This window comes from Gavia stellata, chromosome 21 (genome assembly GCF_030936135.1).
Source record: "Gavia stellata isolate bGavSte3 chromosome 21, bGavSte3.hap2, whole genome shotgun sequence".
Taxonomy (NCBI): domain Eukaryota; kingdom Metazoa; phylum Chordata; class Aves; order Gaviiformes; family Gaviidae; genus Gavia; species Gavia stellata.
The window spans coordinates 5,615,875-5,626,865 of NC_082614.1; positions in this window are offsets into that span (position 1 = coordinate 5,615,875).

A 10,991-nucleotide genomic window follows, 5' to 3' on the forward strand; every position below is an offset into this window, starting at 1 on the left:
CTGCTTCTGTGGGCTGTGTTTTCTATCAGTCTGCTGTTGGACCCAGGGGAGGTGTTTTTATAAATGTAGAAAGTGGCAGGAATTTTGCCCACCACCAGTTGTCTGCAACTGATAGTACGATGCTGGCACCATTCCTTACCTGCTGTGGGTAGAAGTGTTTTCCTCGTATGCATCCCTCCCTTCCCCAGCAGTGCACAGCAAGTGTAGCACATGCTTTTCCTCAGACAAAATCACTGCCGTTCAACAGGATGGTAAAAACAAAGCCTGGATCCCATCTCCAGCCACTGAGATTTTGCAGACAGCTGAGTCATGCTCCCAGTATAACCAGTGGCTCGGCCTGACCTTCCACATTCTGGAGCTGGAGCCATGGGCTCACTTTTTTTCAGGACTATCACCACACTGAGCCCAGGTGCCCATGATGGACTGCAAGTCCTGCACGCAGAGCAGGAGTGTCTGGTATCTGTAGTGTGAGGGCACACAGCTATAGTTCTCACTGCCTTGTGCATCCATTAGACAAATATCAACCCATGCATCTGCAGAAGAATCTGTTCTTGGGGCCATTGGGTCCTCACTTTGGGAGGAATGGGGATGGCCACGGCTCTTTGCTGTACAGAGCCAGCAAAGTTCATTTTCCTTCTCAGCGTTCCTTGGAGCTGTGAATGGGGATTGAGATGTGAGTGCTCTGCAGCCTCTTTCAAATGTTCTATGGGTGACCTGAGTCTGGCTTGAAGAGACAGGGACAAAATGGGGCTGGACTCTAAAGCAGCCTGGCCAATGCATCAATTTTGTCACAGTGCTTACGCGGGTCTCTAACCATGATAGGCCAAATTTTGACCGCCCTTCTCAGAGCTTTACTCAATGTTTGATCAGACAAAAGCCCTGACTGTCCATCTCCCTGTTACTCTGCTCCCTGCTCTAGCTAAGCACCTGCAAGAGAGAAATTAGCATCGACAGATCCTGAGATATTGCTGAGCCTGACTCAGGCTAATCCCATTTGGAGGGAGTAGATGCTGAGTAAGGACTTCAGGATCTGGTTGGGGAGCTTTGAGAGAGGCTGGGTCAAGAGAAAAATAACTTGTATGGGGTGCAGTATTATGGCTGCAAGAGTGTCACTGGGAGCAAAGGGAAGGACAAAAACTGCCTGGCTGGATTGATGGGTAAAGGTGTCAATGGAGGGTTGCACGGTGGTCTTTCCCTACCCCTGGCAAGTGAGCAGGCTGCCTTAGATCTGTGCTTCTGCCTGCTCTGTTCTGCAAGTGCTGCTGAACGGAGAAGTAGCAATAGCAGGGTTCGTAACCAAAGGATCAGTTTAACAGCAGAATTGTTTTGCATGGCTGAATTGTCTCACACCTTATCTCTGAGAGTCAGAAGAAGGAAACATAATCTGCAGTTTCTACTTAGGCAAGGATGAGACCATGTGCATTGTTGGAAGGCGATGGGAGAACCAGGGCAAGCAGCTCACAGGATGGCACTGTTACCAGGATACCTTCTCCTCTGCATGTGACTTGAAAATATCCCACCACAAATCAAATCCTCTTAACAAACAAACAGTTGCGGGAGCAGTTCAGCTGTCTCTTGTCTGTGTGCTTTAAAACTGGAAACACTACAATAGCATGAATAATAGGAGCTAATGGGAAACACACCAATGCTTCACTTGATTTTACTGAAGGAGAATGGTTGGCTGGCAGCTCTTTATAGATGAAGAGATAACCCTGTCCTGTCAGTGTGTGCACTTTCAAAGGGCACATGACATCGAGTGGGTGTTATTTCTATAGCTAAGATGGTCTGCTGCTAAGGTTTGCTGCATATAGGGGGAGGAGGCAGGAGTTTGCTTGGGAAGAGTAGACTGTCAGAGACTGCATCTTCTGGTCCTATGCAGCTCTAGGAGAGACTGAGCCAGTAGGTGAGGATGCAAGACCTGAGGGACACCGATCTACAGGAGTGTCCTCACCTTCCCTTTTCTCTTTGCTGTGGTGGCAAGGGCACCTGGAAATTCTCCAGGGAGGTAGATCAGCTCATGAGCTTGTTGGGTAGGACAGAGTGGGGACTGCAGAGACTCTCACAGTGACCACAAGCTGTGGTTTTGAGGCTTGGAAAGAGGATTCCTCCACCCCATCCCAGTGGATATTAGCACCTCTCAGAAGGATATTAACTTACTCCTAGCCTGAACACAGGTGCTGTCAGCTGCAACTAGCTGGGTGCAGCATGGCTGAGTTAGTTTTCCCAAAAATCTCTCCTAAGATGAGAAATGGGAAAAATAGAAAGCAGAGATCCTCTCTCTATTCACTCAAACTCTGTGCTGTAAGCACATCTCCTTGTTGTCATCCCAGTGTCCAGTAATGGGAACATTCCTATCTCCTGGCCTTTAGGGCAAGTAAGGAGAGCTCAGGTCAATGCCAGGAATAGAAGAGCGACTGTGCTGGATCAGACTGCAGGTCTCTTTCCCCCAGGATCCAGAATTAGCAGAGGTTAGTAGAGGATGCCTAGCGAGTAGCATAAGAACAGGGGGATGCAGGTTTGGTGTGTTCCGTAATACCCTCCTCGCCATCAACCATCTGTAGTTTGGGAATTTCCTGAGGTGGGGGTATCTGCATTTGATAGTCCTTTATGGGTTTTTCCTAAACCTTTCTTGAGCCTTTGCAAATTTTGGACATCCATAGCATCTTGTGGCAGCGAGTTCCACTGTTCACCTGTGTGTTGTGTGAAGAAATATTTAGTTTGGTCTGAATCTGTCACTTACTGTTTTCATTTGATGCTTTGTAGCTTAAATATTGGAAGGGGCAGCAGGCAGTCATTCCCTATTCGTTTTCTCTAAGCCACTCTCAAATGATAAATGTCTGCTATGTCCGCTCTCAGGTTTCTGTTTCCCATGCTGGAGTCTTGGTCTTGTACAGAAGCCATTTCAGACCTTAGATCATCCTTAACTAGCTTCCTGCCCCTCCTCTAGTCCTGCTGTAGCCTCTAGTGAACCGGCACAACAGCCATGGGGATGCAAATGCACCCTGGAGCTATCTGATAGCCCAGTGAGGTTTGTGGTTTTGCTCTGTTTGTCTCCTAGCACTCACTTTGCTTTTTTAATTGCTTTTGAGCCTTAGGCTGATGCTTTCATTGAACACTCCTGGCTTGCTCTTGATGTCACACAGCACACTTAGCCCCCCGTGACTCAGTTTGCCCATCAGTAGACTGGGGAAGGGATAGTACTTCCTTACCGCTTATGATTGCTCGCCCCTTATGAATTCACACTGGCACCATGGTCAGAGGTTGCCAAGGCCTCTCATTTTTTTATCGTCTCCTCCCTATAGGGTCTGTGGCATATGCAACGCTAGGCTGGGAGATCGGGCTCACGTGCTGTGGCTGGGAAGGTTGTGGCTTCCTCCCTGGCACAACTGGAGGGTTGTCTTGAGTTTGCGCTGTATAATGTGCCTCTGCCCTGTTTGGGTAGTGCTCGGTGCCATAGCACTCCCTGCAGAGCTGGATGGCTGCAACAAGAGCTCGAGCCACAGCCCTTTTCCTTGAAATACCCTGTGGTGCTCACGGTGTGGCTGCAATTCCAATTGCCCCTGCAGTTGGCAGGGAAGTGGAGGAACCAGGGACACACATGCATGGGCACATACGCACTCATGCACCCTCACACTCACTGAGGCTGTTCTGATTTGTATGCTGGTCAAGCTGGATTTGAATGACAATCCTAATTATGCTTGCCTTTTATATGATGAAGGTTACATTTTTGACTGTTGTTGCTGGGCTGGAAATGTAATTGATTAATTTAATGTTTAAGAAGGGAAAGAGGATTAAGGCGGTGGTGAGGCTGTGCTGCCAGACACTGCATTGACTGCCTCACACTTTCACAGCTTCAGCTTTTGTTTGCCTGCAAACCAGCTTGTTTGAGCTCCCAAGTTGTTATTTCTCATGGCTCTGAGCTTGTTGGCAGATCCCTCAAAGTCAAGCAGGGAAGGGAGCTGTAGCCCTGGAGAGATACGTGCAAAGAGCTAGTCCAGGCTCCACGTTTAATTCTGTTATATCTGGGGGCAACTGCACTTGCTGTTTGGCCATGATCTGTCCGAGGGGAAACGTGTGTGGGGAGCTTCATAGCCCAAACACCTGTAAACTCTTGATTGAACAAAGCAGCACAGACCTGGAGAAGGTCCACCTGTCCATGACAGCATGGTTTCAGGGAAAAAATCCCCTTAATGGTTGTACAGAGTACATGGATGTGGGGAGGTAAAAGATGAACACAGCATCAGCTGGACTGTGGTCTTAGGGAGTTCCCGCAGCATCAGTGCTGGCAGTAGCAGCCGCATGCAGACAGGCACTGCTGAGACTCTGCACTTGATGGATAAATGGTAGCAATATCCCATGTAATATTAATTAGGTCTTAAGCCTTTTGCTTCTTGCAGCTGAGGCTCTCTTTGCAGCCCATGAGGTCCCTTGGTGGTGTTCTGGGTCTGAGGCATGCATCTGTGCAGTGATGGGTTTTAGAAATGACAGAGTTATGCTAAATAATTACGGACACTGGTCTGCTCATTATTGGGCAAACTAATCAAGTTCTAGCAGGGCCCATAAAAGCAGATTTGTGGGCCTGTATATTGCCTGCATAGAGAATCTTAACAACCTGTGATCTTGTGGTCACGGTTAGATGGGACAACATTTCTGCAAGCACAGGGAAGGTCACCAGTCCTCTCCAGTGATGCATGGCATTATCTTGGCTTCTTAGCACAGGAGAATACTGAGCTTCCACTACTTTCCTGATGAATTAATTAGGTATCTGAGGTACATGGAGGATTTCTGTTACCTCCATTCTGGGAGCACGCTGCACCCATTTAATTTAGATTAATTTTCCCTTGATTAAATTAAGCTGGACTGTGAAGCTGGATACTGTGAGGTTTGGACACACAGTCTTGTGCTGAACTGCTGCAGTGGCTGTAGTGCCTGGCAGAAAGGCGGAGCAAGCGCCTCTGAGAGCACCACCGCAGACACCCATCACACCTTTGGAAGCATTGGGGCCAGCCAGGCTCTACACAAAGGCCTTTCCCTTCCTATCCTGTGCTGTCCCACTCAGGAAGCGTATCACACACCTCTGGTGTGGGGTATCTCTTCCAGCCCTGTCTGGGCTTTCAGAGGGAGGTGGTGGGAAGCCTTGACTCTTCCTGCATTCTGCTCCAGGCTCGCACTTCCCTGCTCTTTCCCTCCACCTTTTCCACTTCTCCATTGCTGCCTGGCCCTGCATGTGCTTTCCAGACACCTTTTCTGTCCTCCCCAGCAATCTGCTTTCCCCTGGCAGACCCACAAGAAACCCTGCAGAAAGGGAAGGCACAGTCACTGGGACCAGCAGGAGGCCTTTTGAGGCAAGAGCACAAGGTCCCCTTTATAACACCTTGTGCTTTTGATCAGCCTGTAAAAGGGGGCAGTAAAGTAAAAAAAAAAAAAAGCAGAGCAAATGCAGTTAATGAAGCAAATGCCGGGAAGTGGCACCTCCAGGGGCAGACCGTGGTCCCAGAGGTCTGTTTTGCTGTTCAGCCACCTGCCTTTGGGGCACAGCAGTGGCTGCTTGCCTGCTGATGCTTTCACAAGGCTGATGGGAGGTGGAGGGGAAGGCCCTGGGACCTCTCTAGGCATTACCATACATTAGACCATTTGAGAGGCTGATCTGAGACGGGAGAAACAGTGGAGGAAAGCCCTGCAAGGACTTAAAATGCACCTTGCCATGAGATGCTCACATTTCCAGCCTTTAAGAGGCAGAAACATCTGATCTTATAGTATGTCCCTCTGGGATCCCTTTTTGTGTGTGTCTCAAAAATATTTCTAAAGAGCTTTTAGAAAACCTGGCTTAGAAGGGATGTCCACAGTTTAAGGCTATGAGCTGGAGTTAGTTTCATAAAAGAATTAAATGATCTTAAGCCCATACAGGAGAGGTTGAAGGCAGCGCCTGGTGCTGTTAAGCTTCTTTTGGAGTTTGAAACCACTAAGTGCGCAGATTATATTGGCTCTAAGCATCTTAGCAGCAGTGCTAAACCGCTGAGAGCAACCACAGGCCTCCAGGGGAGTATGTGGACCAGGCGCTGGAGGCCAGGCAGCCAGACTGTGGGGGTCTGACCTGAGCAGGCACAGTGTGTGAAAATGCTGGTGGCTGGTTTGAGTGGTGTCTGCACATGAAGCTCAATGCACTCACCATCACTGGCTCTGGCAGAGTGAAGTGAGTCCAGCCATCAGGATGACACATAAGATGTCCTCCTGCTAAGGAGGATGACACCATTGACTAAGACTTTCATGTTGTCCAAGGACCTCAGCACTTTTTAAAAAACTTGTTTACGTTTCATTGCAGGACTAGAAAAGTGACCAGCTGGTTTTATTTCTTTCCAGCTTGACTAGTTTTTCTCCAGCTATATCCAAAGCTAAAAAGACATGTCTCAGCTAAAAAAAACCCCAAGTACTTAAAGAGTAGTAGAAGAGCACAGGAAGCAGGGCTCGAAGTGGCAATTGGAGCATAAAAACCTTCTCTGAAGCATTTCCTCCTCTTCCTAGGAAGCTTTCAGAGCCAGGTTGTTACACGCCAGTGACCCAGCATTTAGACTTAGATGGGTCATCAGAAGCAGGTCCCTAAGTCTGTCGGTGAAAGCCCAATGTTGAAGGGGCTTCTCTGGCTGTTCTGTACTGCTCAGCCAGCCTCTGGATACTGGACTAGAGCTCCCTCCTGGAGCTAGCATGAGTCTCCCTCCAGCTTGTGTCCTGGTCACCAGTGTCACCCACTCCAGCCCACTCAGAGCCACTGAGCCAAACTGACTTACTGCCCTCCTTACACCATTGATGAATTTGGATCTTTCACTGCTGGCATCTAATTTATGTTTTGTCTCTCACCTAAGACACCCTGAGGGATTCACCCTGTGGGGTTTGAACTTAGGTGATCCCTAGACCCACTTCAGTCTGCAGCGCAGTGCCATGAGCAGACAGGAAAGGGTAGTGCTGCCCGCCGTGATCTTTTCCAGGGGGCTGCAGCGTAGCCTGTCCAGTGCTGCTCCCTTCAGCAAACAGGCTTTTCCTAGGAGTCCTGTCTGTGTCATTAATACCTGGCACCACTGAGCTGCTCAGCACAAAGGCTCTTTTGGGCTTTGCCAGGTTCAGGTTTGGTTTGGATAACATCCATGTGTGCCACTTCTGCCTTGTGCATGAAGCTTGCTGCTCGCCTCAGTGCCATCGTGCACGCACTGTCCCTTGTGCAGTGCTACAGATGGAGCCTTTCCAGACAGGCTGTCAGAGCCTATGATCTTCACCAGATGCATTAACTGTGTTAACCTTTGAAGTAAAGTGAATTTCTAATGTCAGAACAGCAGAGGCCAACATACAACCTTCTACCTTCCCTTACCTTTTTTCTCACCGTGAAAAATACTTTGGCCTTTTCTGTGCTTACTACAGCAGTTTTGCCTGGCTTAGCCCATGTTTGCCTCATCGCGTCAGGCCACACAGTTCACTTGTAAGGAATTTCATCCACGCCTTAAAGAAATTGAGGAAGATGAGGTTGGGAAGGCTCTGAGGCACAGGTCCTGCCTCAGTGATTGCAGGCAACAGTGCTGAAAAGGAAGAACACCAGAGGGAAAAGTGAGCTTCTTTAGCGGAGCTTACCTTGTGAAAGATGCTTGTAAGAGTAGTGACCAAGTGCTTCTCTCATTTGCACCATCTTCCCACAGAGCAAAGGAAAGGACCACTGTGACCACTGATGGGGTACCCAGCCCTTGGCACCTCTCCCCGCGCTCCCTGGTGTCAGGTAGTATTTATTATCCTGCAGGCTGATGCCCAAGGTGCAGCCTCACAGTGAAACAGGACAGTCGATCCCAGGGAGGATTTCCCCCCTCTTTTTGATGCAGTTTGAGCCAAATAGAGGGCTGCTCCATGAACAAGGTGTTTGCGTGCCTGAGGCAGTGAGCCTGTGCTTGGTGAGGAATAGCAGGTCATGTCCAGGAGGCAGAGGCACAGTTGCAGGCCACGGCCCTTGCAGGGCCATCCAGCTTCGGTGCAGCTCAGGTGACCTTTTGGCTGGACAGGACAGGATGCTGAGGGGATGCAGCAGGGCAGTGCCAAGGGGGGCACCCCATGGAGGGGATACCCCCGTAGGATGCTGCTGCTGGCAGTGCATCCCCCGTGGCAGCCACCTCCTTTGAACAACTGGCAGAGCCCCTTGTCCAAAACGCCACAGATCGCAGGCTGGCTACCTTTGAATTTCCTCCCATCTGTGCCATCTAGTGCCCAGTACAAGAACTGGGACTGACCCAGCCTCTCACCCACAGGGGAACAGCCCGGCTGCTCTGGAGAAGAGGCTCTCCTCTCCCTGGGCCAGGCGCCAAGCCCTGGGCCAGGCAGGGATGTGCTGGGAGGACCCCTGAGATGCCGCACCGCCTGCATGGAAAATCCCACTTAGCTCCAGGTAGGATCACAGCGCGCAGGTGTGTCTGTGGGGTGGATGGAGCGGGGAGAGTGACTCTGTTCGGAGGCTGGAGGTGAGATGAGGCTGAGTGATATTATGCTGCCAGAGGGTCCAGGTAGGGAGAGGAAGGCTTGAAGCTCTCGGGAATCCTGCCTTTGCTTTTCAGGCATTGTGTCCCCATGGCATACTCTGACACTGCACATGTGTTTTAAGGGACGAAAATACTGACCTCTGTCAGAACTGAAATTGTCCTATTTCTATAGATTTCAATGCCGTTCCAAGGGGAGCTACAGTTAGCTTTACTTAAGTGAACACCCTAGACCATAAACCACTTTGTTTTTCAATATAAGCATAGGTTGTTGAGTATAATCTTTGCGTTACACTGTTTCTTAGGTAAGTTCCTTGTACTAAGTTATTTTTTCAAAAAGCTTCTATAGCTGTAGCTTGATTTGCCAGCTTTGATTCTTAACTCTGTCTCTGTCCTCTTTATCCTTTTCAAAAGAACACTTTTTCTCTTTAGAGACCCAGTTTCATTTATAAGCTCTAAATAAGAGGGCATGAATCAGAAGCTAACAAATTCTTGCTTCCTTCTTGCTGCATTTTTTTCACAAATCTGTATAACATATTTAATGGTGGTGAGAAGAGCTGCTAACTCAAACCCATCAGTATATATCTATCCTTCACATTGGTTTATCACAGCCAGGCATTACATATTTCTCTATATTGAATTTCATCTGCTCTTATTTGCCCTGTTTCACAGCTGTTTCCAGGTTTTCCACAAGCTCTTTGAAATTTTCCTGATGTCCTTTGCTAGCTCCATATGTTGTCTTCTGCCACTTCATTACTGGGCCACAAGTAAATATATTGAACATGCTGCCTCTAGCATCCATAGAGCACCCCACTCAGCTTTTTTCCACATGAAGTTTTGATCATTTGTTCTTTGCTTGTAACTTGCATTGGATTAAAAATTATTATCTGATATCTGCTTTCCAGAACTTCTTATTAGCAACTTCAGGGAGTTAGTAAAATCATTTGAGGAGCAGATGAACACATTCTTGTTCTTGGAATCATATCCAGGAGTCTGTGAGCTCTGCTCCTCTTTGCTTGTAAACTGTATCTGCTGGTTTGCCTTTCCAGGATATATTGCACAGGCATGTCATGCTGTTTCTGAAATGTAAATTTTCCTACTCCCTTATTTTTTTCTTGGTACTTAAGTAAGCCTGATTGCTTAGGAAGTCTCAATAGCCTTTTCAAATGTGAAAAGGTAGAATTGCCCCTTAGCACCTGATAGGTAACTGGCTGTAGTTATAGCTCAGCGGTTATGGAGCTGGCATGCTCAGAGCTCTCCTGGGGCTGCTATTGATCTTGGCATGTTATTGCTTTTGAAGGGACTGATCTTTGAAACCGGGGCTCCAGGAAGTCATTTAAGGATGTGTTTCCATCCTGCTGAGCACTGAAACTGTGAGGATTTCAGTGGGAAGGGAACTCATCTTGGAACAGATGCAGTGTTTATCTTCTTTCCCTAATTAGCACTGCATCTTCCTGGAGGTGGTATCTCCAAAGCATCCCCTCGGCAGCAGGAGGCTGCAGGAGGCCAGTGCTGGTGTCAAGCCCCCACTTGCCCGAAGCTTAACTGGTCCCAGCTGTGCCCTGGAGAGCTCTATTTCTGCGGCGCCTGAACTCAGGGTAGGTGTTCTGCTGTGCTGCCCGCACGGCTGTTTGCACACCTGCAGTTGCTCTTCTCCTGAGACTGAGTGGTGCAGAGGCAGGGCTGGTTCTCCAGCAAGCTCCTGGCTTCTCACAGGTCTGTAAGCTCCTTTATTGCTGTCTCACAGTTCTTTGGGACTCATAGTCTCTAGGGCTTCACACCTACCCCTGTGTAATTCAGTCCCAAGTCTGTTGGTGTGCCACAGTCTACACGGGCTTTAAAGTGTTTGTGTGAGCTGGGTGCCAGCAAGAGTCCTTTCTACAGTTTGTCCCCAGAGCGCCTTAATTCATAGGGAAGCCCAAAATCTCTGAGACAGGCACTGTGATTTATTGCAATCATTTAGCAGCAGAAACAGGAGTAAACCCCCTTTCACTCCCCAAGCCCCAGCAGTGTAACCCCAAGGCTATGTGTTTCCCTTCACCCAGCCCCTGCCCATGCCGCAGAGTCAATGCGGGTGCCCAGCTGTAACCTGGGGAGGTTTGGAGCAACAGGTTCCCCTGTGCTGAGGAGGTGCTTGGCCTTACATGCATCATCTTCCATTGTGGTGTGGCAGCAACTGTGCCTCAGTATCACAGGGGGTCGAGGCCTGGGCAGGGCTGAGCTCATGGCAGCGTCTGAGCCTGGCTCTGGCCAGCCTGTCTGGTTAGAGCGGTGCAGGGAAGGGGTTGTGCGACAGTTGGGCTCCCGGTTCCCCAAATGTGCGTCCCAGCTTTAATTACAGTGACACTGCTGCCTGGGTGTAATTAGCAATTGAGAAACTCTGAGTGTGATTTTAATAAGCTGAGAGTAATGCAATTTGTCTTTTCTATAAGAGATGCTTTGCAAACAAAAACTGTAATTAAAAAGCACACACACAGGGCAAACAGC